Source organism: Vicugna pacos, chromosome X (assembly GCF_048564905.1).
Source record: "Vicugna pacos chromosome X, VicPac4, whole genome shotgun sequence".
Classification (NCBI taxonomy): Eukaryota; Metazoa; Chordata; class Mammalia; order Artiodactyla; family Camelidae; genus Vicugna; species Vicugna pacos.
The window spans coordinates 64106317-64125533 of record NC_133023.1 but is presented as its reverse complement, the minus strand read 5'-3'; the positions used below and the strand labels follow the sequence as shown (position 1 = coordinate 64125533).

Sequence of the window (19217 nt, the reverse complement as noted above, 5' to 3'; positions counted from 1 at the left end):
TTTTGTAATTTTTTATTCCCTCCAAAACTGTTAATATTCTCTTTTAATTCTTTAATCCTAGTAACTATAGTTGTTTTAAAGGTATTTCTGATAATTTTACTATCTGAAGTCTGTTTGGACTTGCTATTTTTTCCCACTAGTTTTACTTTTGGTAACTGAGTTCTTTATATATTTTATTATCATTGCATGTTTCTTACTGTGACTTGAACATTAATTGTGGAAACAATGTGAGACACAGAATAAAAGCAATTTTATCCAGGGAACATTTGCATCTGTTCCTTGATGCCTAGGGACTCTACAAGTATGTTACCTTGTTAAATTCACAGATTGCGGTTTTCTGGATGATACAGCTGATGTGTATTTGTGCAACAAAAATAGTGTACTTATCTTTTACTTTTCCTCTAAGGGTCTATATTTTGAGGACCCAGCTTACAAAGTTCAAATTTTCCTAGTTTGCCAAGTGCTTTCAGGACCAAAGTAGCTTCTGTGTTCTTACCTCTCTGGATTCTCACTTTTCCTTCAAATTTTGCCTGGTAGTTTCCAACTATTTTATCATTTCTTTGTTGTTTCTAAAGAGATTTTTAAAAAAAATATTTCATCCAATATCTTAATTTGTTTTCTCAGGAGGGGTTGATGAGTATAACCTTATCTTTCATTACTGAAATGTAAGTCCTTCCTTTAGTTTTTTGCAAGCCTACCTATGCATTTAAAATGACACTGTTATTTTGTCAGCATTTCTAGGTATACTATACTAAGAAACTTTTCATGTTTATGACCATAATGCTGGAAATAGAAGTCTCTCAGGTTTATACTAATGAATATACACAGTAAAGATGTTACAATCAGCTGGGCCAAACTATGTATGACTTTCAAGGTCACTGTCTTCTTCAGATTAAAGAAAAGTCTGAGGTACCTGTTCTGTGCCTCTTTTTACCTGAGTCCTCTTCTGGTAGCAGAGTTTTCTAAGTTGCCCACGTCAGCTTTTCTCTTGGCTTTACCCTGGTTCAATGTTTCTTTGTCCTATCTTACATCAACCACTTGGGAAGGAAAGGAGGTATTGTACTAGTCTAGTACTATTCATATTCCTTTTACCTGATTTGATTAAAAAAAAACCCTCCTCCTCATGAAGCTATTGGTACACCTAAATTTTACGCCTTTGTGGACTCCATTTTGTCTTAATCATTATCATTATTTCTCTTACTGGGGAATATAATACAACTGGGGTGGGTGGGTGGGTGATAGTAGTGGTGACTGTGGAGAGATTTAAGCATTTAATTACTCTAAGAATGGTGTGTAACCAACATTAGTCTTGCCTGTAGCTTGGAAAATTTATATTAATAGGCTTAACTACAGTTAAGATGATATCTAACTTCATGGTCCTTGAAGTATTTGTAGTATTTCAGCAATGGTATGTATGATAGGCCTTTGTAGTCCCCCTCCCCACCCCAGTTGTTCTCTTATGTAGCACTTTCCTGAACCTGGGATATACCTCTTTTTTGTATGGTGGGCAGCACATATGAACATTTTATTACTTCAGATAAATTGTTCTTATTTCTAGAATTTTCTTGACTACATGTTTGAGATGCTTATAATATTCTTGCTTTTCTTTTTTGTCAGGGTATGGTGTATCTTTCTATAAAATTGTGGCTTGTAAGGTAATGTTACTATCTAACATATGATGTAATTTAGATTGAAAATGCCTTCATTTATAGAATATAGACTTTAAAACTGAATAATTTCAAACATTAACACTTCAGGTACTCACTAAGTTTGTATATTAGTTAATTAAAAAGAAGTACACTTATCCTATTTGCACATGATCCAGTAGTTTCTTCACAGTTATAAGGAATTTCACAAGTGTTGTGCTAGTGTGTTCACGCTACTCTTATAAAACCCAGAACATATTCTATTCCCATTCTAGCTCTTCCAATGTCAGGTGACCTTTTTCAGGTAATTATATATTGCTTATAAAAGTATGATTCTCCTTCAAATTTGATATTTGTCATAGAAATTTAAAATGTATCATTTTAGAGAGACACTTAAGAGTGCAGTCATGTAGGAGCTCAAATATTCGTGCCCCCAGTTGAGAAGTAGGCAAAATCTGTCTTTGCTTCCACTCTTTCTCTGTAACATCCACTCCTCTTCATCTTCTATCCCTTTCATGGTATTATTGCTTAATTGTTCCCTCTCTCTACCACTCATCCAATAAAGGGGTTGATCTACTATAGGTAAAGTGTACTTTAGCATTAAAATTTTCCAGAGCATAGGATAGCAGTCTAAGAAATTGTTTCTTTTTTTTCTTACTCTAGGGCAAGATGAACAGAGATGAAGCAGGTTCTCAGTCCCGGGCCCAGACTCAGGTAACAAATATACGGCAATGAATACTGAGTAAGGATCTCCATCTACCTGAGAAGCAAGAGACCTTGGTCCCTTTACCAACCTTTCAGTGACCTTAAGTAATTCTGGAGACTTCAGACACTCAGATTCTGAAGCCTATAATAGTATGATTCAATGTCGTTAGCCTTGGTTCATGCAGACCCCTAACCAAGACGGAAGATGATTAGAGATCTTCATTGTTCTAAACATTCTTCAGAATGGGAATTGGTACTGTATTATTCAAGCCATTTACAAACCCCTGACACGTGGACACATTTGTACCACTATCACCTGGCCATCACAGGAAAGCTATCTCTTTCTGAGCCCCCAACTGACCTATTTATATTTGAGCATATAGTAATGAATCTTATGTATTAATGTTTTCCTTGCCTAGTGGCAGAAATCCACAAATGACTGCAGCTAGGCCTTTATTTATTTGTCTATTCAATCAACAAATATTTATTGAGTGCCTACTACATGTCAGGCACTGTTTCAGCTTCTTGGAATATAGATGCACACAAGACAGACAAGATCCTTTCCCTCATGGAGCTTATAGTCGAGATAATCGAGTGGGGAAAGAAAAACACAATCAACATGTTAATATATAATAAAATATCACATAGTGATAGGTTGTATGAGGTAAATTAGGCTTGTGTAAGGTGTTAGTGTCATAAAGGAGTGTGACTTTTTTTGATAGAGTGGACAGTGTATAATGAGCATATTATAACTTCCTGTAGTTATGAATTTCTATTACCTTCAAGATTTATTGGCACCTAAGACTTAAAGTAGCTCATTCTTGGCAAGAAATAGGGAGGATGGACCTGTTGGTTCTGCTGTGCATGACCCCTTAGGTAGAAAGTATGAAGCAGATAAGAATATAAGTACCTCTTCCCTTGGCCATTGCAGTGGAACTGAGGCACAATAGGGCTACAGAGGGATTGATGGTATTAGGCTCATTACTTTTTTAAAAATAATAATTATGTAAATGTTAAATATCCACAAACGTAAAGAGAGAAGAAGCCCCCATACATCCATAACTGAAATTCAAAAGCTGTTATTATTTTGCTTTATCTAAACCTTTCTTTCACTGAAATATTACAAAGCAAAACCCAGACATCACATCTTTTCACCTCTACATATAACTGTATGTATTTCTTTAAGCCTGGACATTTGTTACATAATCACTGTTAACATCATACCTAACAAAATGAAAATGATTTCTTTGTATCATCTATTATCCAGTCCATAATCAGATTTCCCCAATAGGATATCTTTTCAAAGAACGTGAATATCACATGAGCATAGAAGGCAATATAGGAAGGTACTTATAAATGATGAGCTTTGAAGTTAGGTGCAACTAAGTTTGATTCCTGGGTTTCCTAATATTGGGTTTACAAATGTTCTCAGGTTAACGTCTCTGAGACTTGGTTCCTCCTCTGAAAATGGGGCTAATCTCACAACATTATTGTAGGGCTTAAATGAGAGAATATACATAAAGCATTTATTCAGTATCTGGTAAAAGGTTATCACTCAATGAGAGGGCAAGTATTACCATCGCTAGGTGTGGATGAGAAAAAAGGAACAGAAGCACACCCTAAGGAAGGAAAGTATGGGCTTTGCTTTTTTTGTAAGTGTTAGCTATTTAAAAAAATCTAAAATCTCTCTTTGACTATACAAAATGGATGCTAATTAAGATCAGTTTAATGAAATGTTTATAATTTTTGCTTTATTGCATTCAGTAAAATAATGATTATTCACATTTAATATTCATATCTGTAAAACAGAGTTAACACACTCCTCTCCTGAAGATTAAACGAGATGACATATAGGAATATATCCAGTACAGTGTTCAATATTGTTGGAACTTAATAAATGTAGATTAGTTCTGAGTTTAAAAAGGCCCGAGTTTGTAAGTTTTATATGATTACCACCCTAAATTATTCATGTATGCTGAGTCTTCATAGTTTATTGATCATGACACACAGATTGAAAATATTACTGGAATGTTGCTTAGGAACAGGTTTATTTAGAAAGAGGAGAGTTGACTAGATGAATGTTTATGATCCTTGGCAGCCCTATAATTCTAAGTTATATTCAACAATTTTTCCATAGTATTAGAATACCAATCTAAGTAGAGATTATACTTTGAGAGTATTAACCATTATCTCCAGGTGAGTTTGTTTAGAATATTCAGATTAGCTTCACTAAAAGAAGACACTGATTTACAAATAGGTTTATGCCATGTGTCTCTAAAAGAGAGTTCTCTTGGCCTGTTGCAGTCTTAATGTTGACTTGGATAAGCATTACTTTTAGTTCCGTAATATTTTACACATTATTTAAGCATTCAACTCTGTTTCTGAAGCTTCTGCCTCCATTTATGATCACTTAGTTCTAGCTCTTGCTTTATACTTTCAGTCACAACCTTGACCCATTTGATGAAGCCCTTGTCAAGATCAGCTTAAATTGAAAACTCCCTTGACCAATATTCTTGTAAATTTACCTAACTTAAATCAACTTCCTTATAAGAAATATGCTATCCCATGTTTCACATTTTTAAGGATGCTTATGATTCATTTTTGTAAAGTTAGAGGTAAAACTTAAGGTAAATTATAATCATTATCAAATAACTTACTCAATAACAAGTCCAAAAGATTAAATTAGATTTGATTCACTTTCAAAGTATTATTCTATGTGAAATTAGAAAGTGAATTTGTGAGTACAAATACATTGAAGTGTTTTCACTCCCTCCAAACTTGGACTCATTTTTCAGCTGTACCTCATATTTTAATTGTAACAAAAACAAGTTAACCAATCCCTCCCAGTTAGCTTCAAACTACTTCTCCAATACTGTGTCCTCATATTTTCCTTTTCCTATGCCCTCAGTGTGTTGGTAAATAATTGAACTGGCTCCCTGGTGAGGAGGAAACTCTGATTTGTACTGTCTACTGATTTTTGTTATGTTACTACTTCCACCATAGCTGACTTAAAGCTACTGAAGTGACAGAATTGGGAAGGCATGCACACAATCAGCTCTCCTAAGCAAGGGCTAGCAGGCTCCAGCATACCACTGTCGTTAGTCACCAATTCCTCTTCCTACCCACTTAGAAGAATATTTAGTGTGTCTACTTTTTAAACTATCAAATTTCTTTGAATATAATGCCTCTGGGGGCAGGAAGAACAATACAAGTAGGTAGGGATATAAAAGACTCTACATCAATGCTAAAAATTTAAAGAAATTAAAATGGCAGATCCCTTGAAACTACCATTACTCAACGTAGCAGATTCTCCAGGTTTTAAAGATACAAAGAACTGTGCTTTTGAGATTGCTACACAACATCTTAACACTAAAGCTTTGGCTGCAAAGAACGAAATAATGGCAGGCTACCATAAGCAACAACTATGCATGACTTTAGGCTAGATTGCCAATTGAATATGTTAAATGTTAACAAAATGGCTCCTATCATACTAAATTATTGAATCCTAATTAGAAATCTGTACTGCCAACACTATTGATTTAGATTTTTAGAATCTATAGAAGGCTCTCATCTATCATACCAACTGGGAAAAAATGGGTTATGTTACAACACAGCTCAAACAAGTTCATTACAACTCCTTTCCTAGGCATTGTTTCACCAAATAAATTTGAGATGATACAGTCAAACTCAATTACAGTGATCAACAAAGGGATGTTAATCTAGACAACACAGCACAAATCTTAAGCAGATTGGGGATTTGTAATGAAGTAAAAATATTAAGTATAAAATTTCTTAATCAATGTGATACACCACGTTAACTAAAGGAAAGAAAAAGTCACATGATCATATCAATTGACACAGAAAAACCATTTGACAATATTCAACATCCATTCAAGATAAAAACTCTCAACAAAGTGGTTATAGAGGGACTATATCTCAACAGGACAAGGGGCATTTATTTATTTTTTATTTTTTAAACATTTTTATTGATTTATAATCATTTTACAATGTTGTGTCAAATTCTAGTATTCAGCACAATTTTTCAGTCATACATGGACATATACACACTCATTATCACATTTATTCCTCTGTGATTCCCTGTGCTATACAGTATAATCTTGTTTATCTATTCTACAGTTTTGAAATCCCAGTATATCCCTTCCCACCCTCTACCCCCCTGGCAACCACAAGTCTGTATTCTCTGTCTATGAGTCTATTTCTGTCCTGTATTTATGCTTTGTTTTTTGTTTGTTTGTTTGTTTTGGTTTTTGTTTTTTAGATTCCACATATGAGCGATCTAATATGGTATTTTTCTTTCTCTTTCTGGCTTACTTCACTTAGAATGACATTCTCCAGGAGCATCCATGTTGCTGCAAATGGCATTATGTTGTCGGGTTTTATGGCTGAGTAGTATTCCATTGTATAAATATACCACCACTTCATCCAGTCACCTGTTGATGGACATTTGGGCTGTTTCCATATTTTGGCTATTGTAAATAGTGCTGCTATGAACATTGGGGTGCAGGTGTCATCTTGAAGTAGGGTTCCTTCTGGATATAAGCCCAGGAGTGGGATTCCTGAGTCATATGGTAAGTCTATTCCTCATCTTTTGAGGAATCTCCACACTGTTTTCCACAATGGCTGCACCAAACTGCAATCCCACCAGCAGTGTAGGAGGGTTCCCCTTTCTCCACAGCCTCTCCAGCATTTGTCATTTGTGGATTTTTGAATGACGGCCATTCTGACTGGTGTGAGGTGATACCTCATTGTAGTTTTGATTTGAATAAAGACTCTCTCTTCAGCAAATGGTGTTGAGAAAACTGGACAGCAGCATGTACATCAATGAAGCTAGAACACTCCCTTACACCATACACAAAAATCAAATCAAAATGGATCAAAGACTTAAACATAAGACAAGATACAATAAACCTCCTAGAGGAAAACATAGGCAAAACATTATCTGACATACATCTCAAAAATTTTCTCCTATTAGAAATAAAATCAAGAATAGACAAATGGGACCTAGTGAAACTTACAAGCTTCTGCACAGCAAAAGAAACCATAAATAAAACAAGAAGACAACCTACGGAATGGGAGAAAATTTTTGCAAATGAAACCCACAAAGGCTTGATCTCCAGAATATATAAGCAGATCCTACGACTCAATAAGAGAAAAATAAGCAACCCAATCCAAAAACGGGTAGAAGACCTAAACAAGATAAGAGGCATTTATAACAAATCCACAGCTAACATTATACTCAACACTGAAGACTTGAAAGCCTTTTCTCTAAAGTCAGGATAAGACAAGGATGCCCTGTCTAGCCACCTCCATTTAACATAATATAGGAAGTCCTAGACACAGCAATCAGACAAGAAAAAGAAAGAAAAGGCATCCAAATTGGAAAAGAAGATGTAATACTGTCACGGTTTGCAGATGACACTATATATATATATGTATATATACACACACACACATACGTATATATATATATATATATATATATATATATATATATATACAAAACCCTAAAATCTTTACAAAAACTATTAGAACTAATACACAAATTTAGTAAAGTTGTAGAATACAAGGATTAATATACATAAATTGGTTGCTTTTCTATACACTAATAATTAACTATCAGAAAGAGAACCTGCACCCCAATGTTCATAGCAGCACTATTTACAATAGCCAAAACATGGAAACACCTTAAATGTCCATCAAAAGATGAACTGGATAAAGAAGCTGTGGTATATTTATACAATGGCATACTACTCAGCCATAAAAACCGACAACATAACACCATTTGCAGCAACATGGATGCTCCAGGAGAATGTCATTCTAAGTGAAGTAAGCCAGAAAGAGAAAGAAAAATACCCTATGCGATCGCTCATATGTGGAATCTAAAAAAAAAAACCAAACAAACAAAACATAAATACAAAACAGAAATAGACTCATAGATGTAGAATACAAACTTGTGGTTGCCAAGGAAGCGGAGGCTGGGAAGGGATAGATGGGATTTCAAAATTGTAGAATAGATAGACAAGATTATACTGTATAGCACAGGGAAATTATACACAAGATCTTATGGTAGCTCACAGAGAAAAAATTGTGACAATGAATATATATATGTTCATGTATAACTGAAAAATTGTGCTCTACACTGGAATTTGACACACTGTAAAATGATTATAAATCAATAAAAAATGTTAAAAAAAGAAAGAGAATCTGAAGAAACAAACTGGGTTAAAATTGCATCAAAAATAATAAAATACTTAGGAATAAACTTAACCAAGAAGTTAAAACACCTGTACTCTGAAAACTATAAAACATCAATGAATGAATTAAAAATGATACAAAGAAATGTAAAGATATCCTGTGTTCTTGAATTGGAAGAATTAACATTGTTAAAATGGCCATACTACCGAAAGCAGTCTACAGATTTAATGCAGTTCCTATCAAAATAACCACATTTTTCACAGAACTAGAACAAATAATTTTAAAATTGATATGGAATCACAAAAGACCCAGATTTGCCAAAGCAATCTTGATAAAAAACAAAGCTAGAGGTATCACACTCTGACTTCACACTGTCCCAAGAAACAATATGGGACTGGCACAAAAACAGACACATAGATCAAGGGAATAGAATAAGGAGCCCAGAAATAAACCCTTGCACTTAAGATCAATTAATCTATGACAAAGGAGACAAGAATATACAATGGAGAAAAGACAGTCTATTCAATAAGCAGTGCTGGGGAAACTGGACAACTACATGTAGAAGAATGAAATTAAACATTGTCTAACACCATATACAAATATAAAGTCAAAATGGATTAAAGACTTGAAACCATAAAACTCTTAGAAGAGACCATAGGCAAAACACTCCTTGACATAAATCGTAGCAATATTTTTTTGGACCTGTCTCCTAAGGCAAAAGAAATAAAAACCAAAATGAACAAATAGGACCTAATTAAACTTAAAAGCTTTTTGTACAGCAAAGGAAACCACTGACAGAACAAAAATACAACCTATTGAGCAGGAGAAAATGTTTGCAAATGATCTAACATATAAGGGGTTAATATCCAAAACACATAAACAGCTCATACAACTCCAGTGTCAAACAAACAACCTGATTAAAAAGTGGGCAGAAGGCATGAATAGACATTTTTCCAAAGAAGACCTACAGATGGCCAACAGACACATGAAAAGATGCTCAACATTGCTAATTATTAGAGAAATGCAAATCAAAATTATAATGAGATATTACCTCACACCTCTCAGAATGACCATCACCAAAAAGATTACAAATAACAAATGTTGGTGAGGATGCGTAGAATTGGGAACTCCTGTACACTGTTAGTGAGACTGTAAATTGGCACAGCCACTATGGAAAACAGTATGGAGTTTCCTCAAAAAACTAAAAACAGAACTACCATATGATTTAGCAATTCCACTCCTGGGTATATATCACCCCAAAATGAAACTACTAATTCGAAAATATACATGCACCCCAATGTTCATAGAAGCATTATTTACAATAGCCGAGATATGGAAGCAACTTATGTGTTGGTCAACAGATGAATGGATAAAGATATGGTGTATATATATATAAATAGTAAACACTACTCATCCATAAAAAAGAATGAAATTCTGCCATTTGCAATAGTGTGGATGGACCCAGAGAGTATTATGCTTAATGAAATAAGTCAGACAAGGAAAAATAAATACTCTATGTCAGCCAGGGGAGGCTGACGTGGGGTTCTAGGAGGTGAGTGGCCCAAATGAAAAAATGCATGAGGAGTTGCCACCGTACCGGACAGACTTCAGCCGGAGACACCATGGGGTTAACAGCACTTTATTGCCACAGGGAGGTGCGCACCTCTGATGCACCTGTCCTGCTTTTATCTGTGCTTGGCCAGTACATGCACAATCTGAGTTTCTTTGTTCATTAGGCTTACAGAATATCTCTAGCACATGTGTACTTCTATTTCCTTTGCTCTAAATCTTATATAATTGATGCATGCATGGAGCAATTATTTACTGCATACTATAAACATGCTCTGATCGTGGCCTTGTGTCCCACGGCCTTAACTCATCTCAAGACCAGCTCACACTCTATGTTATCAGTTACATGTAAAATCTAAAAAACAAACAAATAAATGTATATAACAAAACAAACAGACTTACAGATATAGAAAACAAACTAGTGGTTACTAGTGGAGACAGGGAAGAGGGGAGGAGCAAGATAGGAGTATGGAATTAAGAGATAAAACTACTATGTATAAAAAAAGTAAGCAACAAGGATATATTGTACAGTACAGGGAAATATAGCCACTATTTTATAATTACTTTAAATTGAGTATAATCTAAAAAAAATGTTGAATCACTATGCTGTATACCTCAAACTAATATAATATTGTAAATCCACCTTATTTCAGTTGAAAACAATTTTAAAAACTTTAAGGCAAGCTTATAAAATGATGATATATAATTTTTCACACAGTTTGCTTAATGGAAGCCAGTTGTATAAAAGAGCATACATTTCTGAAAAGGAGTCATGAAAAACTTCTTTACCAAATAAAATTTCTATGTGTCATTTAGAAAATTTACTCTAATGGAAACAATGGTACTCATTTAAGTTTGAAAGAAAGATGTTACCTTATAAATTCTTATAACACATTCCAAACACTTCATATTTTCTTTTGGGTTTTACTGTCAGAACTGACTGCCAGAAGCTACTACATTTCCACCCACACTTCACCGCAGTCAGGTGTTCCCAATCACTTGCTCCACTTCCATGGCCCAGTCTTGCCACAGTAGGATTATAAAAGCTCATGTTTAAGGCTGAAGAGATCCCTCATTTATGAGGATCCACCTTAGCATTAATATTTGTCCTTTTTCCTATACATGCTGTATGTTTTAAGCTTCCATGACTGCTGTTTCTTGATCTTCCTTGACTCCTGACCACTCACTTTCTCGGTTGTTTGTTAAAGCAAATTGGCCTGGCCTGAGTTTATCCAGTTTGGTTTCTTTTCTTTTTTTTTAACTTGACCTTTGTATTTAAATCTGACCAACTTTTTGCCTGCCAACTTAGATTCTAATGCTGCTTTCCCAATATTTTGCCTGCTGTAAAGATGCTTATTCTCTTTGAGTTCTTGATTTTTGTAATCCAGTCTGACACCTCTGGATCCAGAATTTTGCCTGCTGATTTTTGCTACATGTCTGCTATTTTATGTTTTCCCTGGCTGCCTATAATTTAGGCCTCACTGTCTGATTCTGACTATTGGGCATCTATGTGCACTTTGTTTTATTAACATGGCTTCAAATCATTTGTTCTACCTTGGCTGAGACTCAGCCCTTAGGTCGGTTAATTCATCTTGCCAATTCTTAGCTCTTCAACCTTCATCCACTACCTAGGACTGAAAATGCCATGATTGTTAATAGTCACTTTCAAATAATCATCAACTCTATTTCATCCAAAATATGCCATTTAGTAAATTACTCATCCATTGACCTGAGATAATTCACTTCGCTTCCTTTTACTTAATTTTCCTTATCCATAAAAAGTGATGGCAAGATGATGTAAAAAAATGAGGTAGGTTTTTTTCCTTAATAAATTTACCTCAAAAATAGCCATTTCAACTCTGCATTTTTAGTGAACAGTGGTTTTACAAAAGCTCGTCAAATGATTCTGGATTTTTAAGAACTCTTCTTTGCATTTCCTTCCTCAGTTCTTCCTGTACCCCAAATATTGGTTTGGAGAAACTAGATTTTTTTTTGCTATCTTCTGTTATAAAACAGATACCAAAGTATGTATATGGAGGCTTCCTCATATACGTTTTGCTTGTTTGGGCAAAGGTAGTCTCAAAGTATCTCCCTTGATTTGACTTGAGGACCACTGGTTCCTTCGATTTCTCAGATCTTTTAGTTCTACTAAGGAAAAGTGACTTCAGATCAAATTATGGGTCTGGTTGATATATTTGTATGGATTAAGGGTTGAAAACTTGCAGATGATACTGATTTGAGGCATTCTGGGATGGTCCACATTTCATGGAGCTAAAAAGTAACTAATCCATTTTCAATCAATTTCTCTGAACTAGACTGGACTACTAAAACTCTTATAACCAAATAAATCACTTTGTGGATCATCCCAAAATGCATAATATGAAAGTTATTTTCTAGACCATACTCACTCTAGCAAGTTCCCAGATTATCTATAGGAAATCCATGGTCTCCTCCCACAATAAATATCACGGAAATTTGTATGTGTGTATGTTTCTACGGAAAGGATCCATGACTATGTCATGTTAGCAAAAGTATCTCCAGTTCCCCAAGTGGTTGAGAATCACTTTGAAATGTAAAGAAAGGCAGTTTAACCTTGAGAAAGCAGTATATTTTCTTTCCCATATAAATAGGGTTCAAGCTGCTTCCAGAAATCAATCAATGTAATTATGTAGGTGCTCTAGATATGTGGTAAAATGCTACAAATAAATTCCAATTTGGAATTAAGGAAAAAAGAATCAATTTCATTATGCCCTGGGGAGAGACATGAAAAGTGGACTTAGGAATGTATACAAAATGTTGATTATTTTTTAGCAGTTTTTGCACAACTGCTAAATTAGAATAACTGAGTCTCTGATCTCTCACTTTATTCTGGCATCAATAACATGACTAAAAGGAAAAGTATTTGGAGAAATATCAGTAATATAGCTATTGATATGCCAGAAATAGAACTCCACTCTGCGAAAGCTGATCACTCATATTCATTCTACTAATTTTCCTAGATCCACTCACAATGCCCGCTTCCACTCCATCTCTATTTCACTATATTGCATTCTCTCTTTAAGTCTGTGAATGCTATACTAGACTGAATATGTTGAGGACAAAAATCATGTTTAATAAATTCTCTTTGACTGACACATTATAGGAGCTAAATAAATGTTTGTGGAATGAAATTGCCTCCACAGTTCCCTCTAAAAGCTACAGCTTAATGTACTGAATCTCAGCCTTTATTATACATAAGAATTCCCTGCATGGCTTGCTTAACACTGGTTGTTGGGCCCTACTCTCAGAGTTTCTGAATCTGTACATGGGGCCCCTAGATGTGCATTTCCAACAAGTTCCCAGGTGATGATCCAGGGAAAACATGCTCAGTTTAAATAGAAAAAAACCCAAGAATATTAGTAATATATCACATCTCAAAAACCACGGTGGAGCTTGAAATCAGTTTCGTTTTGGAAATTTGCTAGGTGAACAAGTTTCATTAGTACTTTTTCTAGAATATGAGGTACCTTAATAAGTAAAATCCAAATTAGAAATTTAGTATTCTGCAGAGGTCATCTACAGCATCATTAGAGCAGAGAAGTATATGCTAATGATTCTCAGGGGTTTTCCAGCAAAAGTTTGTGCCAGAGTATTCTTTTCTCTTAATTTTACTTTGATCTGCCCCCACAGTAAAGTGAGGGAAGTTCCTCCAAATGGCATCTCTTTAACTAACCAAAATACTGAGAACAAGCATGTCAAGGATAATTGAAATCCATTGAGAACCTATAAATTTAACATTGCATTTTCATTTTTAAATTATTTCCTTCATGCTTTGGATAAAGAGAGTTTAAAAGGACAACACTTAGTTTCCTCATCAATGTTTGGTTCACAACTTCGATTGGACATGTCAGTAAGCTACAAAATGCCTGCGTTGCACAGCAAAAAGTGAAAGAGACATAAAGTAATCTACAAACAAAGCACTGAGCTTCTGATTAATGACAATCAGCCCTATCAGATAAATTAATCTAATTTTAGGTATCTTAGAAATTAGGTTTTTTTAAACCCAGCAAGACATATTGTTTAGGCTGTGTTCTGGACTTACATAGGCAGGTTTCACATGTATCAATAAATGATTGCCTTGGTTAAAATCAGCTGATAAATGAATTGCTTACTAATGGGAAAAGTTTAAACAGGAAAAATGAAAGTTGAATGTACTTTCTTTGTATATGCAGCCCTTTACTGACCCAAAATGCACTGTGAAAATGTTTTACTTAGGGTTTACCTAAAGAAGAATAGCAGAGCAGTGAATTATTTGCCTTCGCTAGTGGTATTCAACCTAGAACTTTCCTCCCATTCAGCTCCACCAAACTAAAATCTAAAAGAACAAACCCACGTCTAACTTCAAAGCATTTTCCTGACTAATTCCTATCTGACATTATCCAAAAATCAGTGAAGTCCATGTTGGAATGAACTTTAGTAGTCACTCAATATAGACAAACCTTCGTTCCTGATTGATATTTATTATGCATGAACATTTCCAGTGACTGAGGCCTTTAATACTTAAATGTTAAGCTGAAAATTATTTCCCTGTCATTTTTTTTAGCCTTGGTTTTGCCTTCTAGAGAACCATACAATAAGTTACATGTGTCTTTTCCCCAATAGTCTTTCAAATATTTGACGATAGTTATCTTCTCTCCAGGTCTTCAGCTTTTAAAACTTTCCATCCACAGTTCCTGGAGCCTTGCCTCATATCATATATTTTTTAAATGCCCCATCTTCCTGATTTCTCTTCTCAAGATTCAGTCATTTGTGAATGTTTCTTTTAAAATGAGGGACAATCAAATGAACAGAGCAGATGTAGTCTGATCATGGGAAAGCATAGTAGAACTTTCTTTCTTTAGATGTTTTTTTAATGCAGTCTAAGTCTTAATTATCTTGCTTAACATCTATGGTACACCAGCTTATATTGAATTTATAACATTTTGAAATAACAATTTCCCACCTTAGGTATTTATTGCCCATCCTGTACTTCTGCAACTAATTTTTGTAAACATAAATGTGAAACACTGTTGGGCCCTGTCAAACTTGATCTTTTTCCATTTGTATTTAAATCTTTTGAGATCTTTGAAATCTTGGTTAATATACATGCTTTAATTTTTCTTCCTGTATTTTTTCATCTACAAATTCAATAAACATGGCTTTAATTGATATATTGTGAACAGGGTAAGTACAGATACATAAACTATGGCACTAGAAACATCTCTTATTTCTAAATACTTATTATTCTAGCATAGATTACACATACAATCTATGTTTTTCTACATCCATTCATTCAAAAAAAGGTTCATTGAGTGCCTACTACATGCCAAGTATGGTTTTAGGTACTGGGGTTATAATAGTAAATAAAAGAGATAAAATCCCTACCTACTTGAGGAAAAGCAAAATAAACAAGTAAGCAAAATATGTGATTTCCTATAGTGATAAGAGAAAAATAAAACAACACAGGAGGAAAGAGGAAATAGAGCATGATTTAGGGATGCTATTTCGAACAGACTGGTCCCTGAAGACATATCTGAGGATATAAATTTTAGCAGATACTCTGAGTGAAAACATGTTCTATGTGAAGATCTGAGGAAAGAGTTTTTCAAGAATGCACAACAAGTGTAACATCTATGAAGAGGGAACAGGCTTTCTAGAAAGAGAGGGGCAGGATGGAGGTAAAGGCCAGCGTAGCATAGTTAGAAACAACTATGGTGTGGCATATAAACTCTAACAAAGGCTTATAACTTTATTGTTAATATAATGGGAAACATTTGGAGGGCTTTAAGCTGGGGAATAATATGGTCTGGTTTAACTTCGTAAAGACTATTTTAACCAATGTCAAAGAGAAGTTATTAAAGAAGAACAATAGTAGACAATACGAAATCATATAAGATGCTTTTGTATTGGTTCAAGCTAGAAGTGATAGTGGCTTTGACTGGTGTAGTAGCAATGGAGGAAGTAAGGAGTGCTAGAATTTGGGGCATATTTTGAAGGCACAGTGTATAGGACTTATTGATGACTTGGATATGGGGTTTGAGGGGAAAAGAAGAATGAGCAACTAGAGGAATTGAATTACCTCTTTTTGTACGGTGATTTGATGTATGCCTTCTCTTGTCAGTTAGGGCTATCAATTTTTCAAGGTGGGGAAGCTGCCCTTCTTTTTCTCTCAAATCACCTCAGATCGAGGTATGTAGTAGGTTCCTAATGAATATGCTAATTCATCATAGGTAGGTAATCGTTGAATCCTCTGCTTTCAACCTTATCACTCCTTCTTTGAAATATCTCAACTTTAATTATTTCTCTTCATTTATGCTCTTAACACCCTGATCGAGGTCCAAGTCATCTAGAAGCTGGATTACCCCATCACTGTCCACCTGATCTCTCTCACTACAGCCTATCTCCAATCTGATTCAAACTGCAGACTGATGATACCAGTCATTTGAAAATTTTTCTTTCAGTCATTTATTCAACAAGTACTTACAGATTTGTCTACTTTGTGTCTTAGACTCTTCTAGATGCCAGGGATATAATCGTAAACAAAACAGACAAAAAAAAAGCCTGCCCTTATGGAGTTTATGTTTGCAATAACTAAAAATATAGAGTATGTTAGTAATAAGTGCTATAAAGGAAAATAAAAAGGAATGGGGTATAGGGAGTGTTGAGATCACAATTTGAAATATGGCTACTGTGTAATCTCTTTAAATTTTTAAAGAAGTCACTTTTAAAGAAGTCAAATAAAACTGATACATTTTAAAGAATTTAGTTACATTTGAGGAGAGATGTGACTCAAGTGAGGGAATAAGTCCTACAAAGATCAGAGGAAATAATAGTGCAAGGGCCTGATGTGGTCATGAGCTTAATTTGTTTGAACAATGGAGAAAAGGCTAGTGTGATTAGAAAGTGAGTTAGTGGCAGAGTGGCAGGAGATGAGGTCAGAGATATGGGAAAGGCCAGATAATTTAGGACCTTTGCTAATTTGCATTTTGTAGTATATGTGAATGGAAGCCATTGGACAATCTGGATCTGGGCATGATCTGACTTCTGTTTAAAACAAAACAAAACAAAACAAAATACTTAAGCTGCTCTATAGTCATCATGGACCTCCTTGCATCATATATATGTACACACACACACACACATATACATATACATATATATATACACACACATGTGTATATACTTTCCTACTTTTGCTCATTTCTTCCCCTTTAAGACGGTGTTTTCCATCTTCTCTTATCCATTCAAAACCAGCTCAAGTTTCAATTACAGCGTACAATGCTTCCCCAACTATCCTCAACTCACTGATGTCGCACCAGTCATTAAACGATGTAACTCTTATCTGTAGTTCATGACTAAGCACATGAACGTGTACTTTATTTTATTGTTGTGAATGTTTAATGTATGCTAGTCATACCTTCCAAATGCTGACAGAGGACCAATGAATTCTGCATTCTAATGGAATTCTCGTGAATTGTACATCCTTGGGAGTGTAAATATGATGTAAATATGGCTTGAATTTTTTTTCTGTAACGGTGTAATGGTGATTACTCAAGTAACGTCCAGCAGAACAGGAATTGAGGTTAGGTAAACAGAACCAATAATTTTAATTTATTACTTCAGTCGCCAGAATCAACCGGTCACCTAAAACACTGCACTCACTCTTATCGACAAATTCCAAAGGCTCAATGGGCACCTTAATTTTAGTAACATTGAATATATACTTGTCAAATGAACACTGACCACAAAAGACTATATTTCTTATGTGATCATTTGATTTTGAAAGCGTGCAACAATTCTGCTGAAAGCGAATCCCAAGTTGGAAGACCAGGCAGCACCTGCTCAAATGGCTGCATATAACTACTGTAGTCTCATGGATGCTGGGCGTTCACAGCTACTCAGGACGGGAGAGATATAGAGAGGCCTGGCTTTGGTTGCAGCTGATATATGCGGGGAAGAGGCAGCCCCACTGCAGGCAGCTACCTCTCCTCCCCCTCCCCACTCCTGGGTCCTGGGCTGAGGCCAGGGACTGTCCGGAGCTGATCTCAGGCTCCCATTGGCCGCTGTCTTTTGTGACGTCACGATCATGATGAGAATTGATGATCGGACACGCTGATTTCATTGTCTGAGGAGGCAGTGGAGACCCAGGAAAAATCTCGCTGAATCTGCCTGCCCCAGCACTGGCCTGATCTGGGATCCTCTGATCCCTTCCGTGACCGCACCACGCCCGAGGTAAGCACACAGCATGGGTGGGTGTGAAGGGCGAAGGAGGGCGAGCAAGGCACCGAGCTAATGCTCTGCCCAGTGGGGAGCCCATAGGTTCAGAGGCCTAAAGAGGCTGCCAACAAACTGGTGCGGCTTTTGGGGAGCCAACTCCTTCTACCCTCCGAGTGAAGGCTGGCGGCGCGTGAGGTTAGAACGAGCTGAGGATAGGGATACAGGGGACACTGGCAGAGAGCGAAGGACCTTGCTCCGAGAGAGGGCGACGTTTGGAACGCGCTTCTGGCCCCTGAGTAGGAAGAACTGGCGCCTCTGCCTCCAAAGAAAGGAGGGGGAGTGAATTCTACCACTTCTAGATTTCACTGGACTGTAGATTTCTCACAGCCCTACTCAAACGCGCTGAAGGTGCTGCGCCTGCGCAGTAACAACCTTTGATGGGGAGTGTTCGTGGCGAGAATAGGCGTGGAGTTTGCGCAGGCGTTGTTTCCGTTTCGCCGGAGGGGGTGGGGCTGAGGTCTGTCTGGGCAGAATATGGGAAGGGTTGGTAAATTAGCCCTGTGATGTTTCAAGCGTTGCTTGATGGAGTGGAATCTGCCAGTTACTTTGAATCTGGCCAACTGAGCCTACCCAGGCCCAAAGTCGGTCTGATGAATTTTGGAAGACAAATTTTTAATCTACAGTTATCAGGTTTACAATAATGGAAAGAACTCAGAGAGGAGTTTGGAATAGAAATTACTGAGACGAAAAACCATTTGGAGAAGAAAGACGACTAATTATTCAAGTGAATACAACTTTTAATCTTCAAGGAACTCTGATTTGGGGTGCCACTCAGTTTTTTTGAAA

The 19217-nt window shown here is 35.9% G+C and overlaps 1 protein-coding gene across 1 annotated transcript in view; it reads left to right on the top strand.

Moving 5' to 3' along the window:
• The first annotated feature begins 2316 nt into the window (after positions 1–2316).
• The window catches only part of HDX (highly divergent homeobox), a 184626-nt gene continuing 167725 nt past the window's right edge, over positions 2317–19217 (top strand). Inside the window, exon 1 of the mRNA XM_072955847.1 lies at positions 2317–2360. The gene's annotated coding sequence lies outside the window, so the exon portion shown is untranslated. The remainder of the gene's footprint in view (positions 2361–19217) is intronic.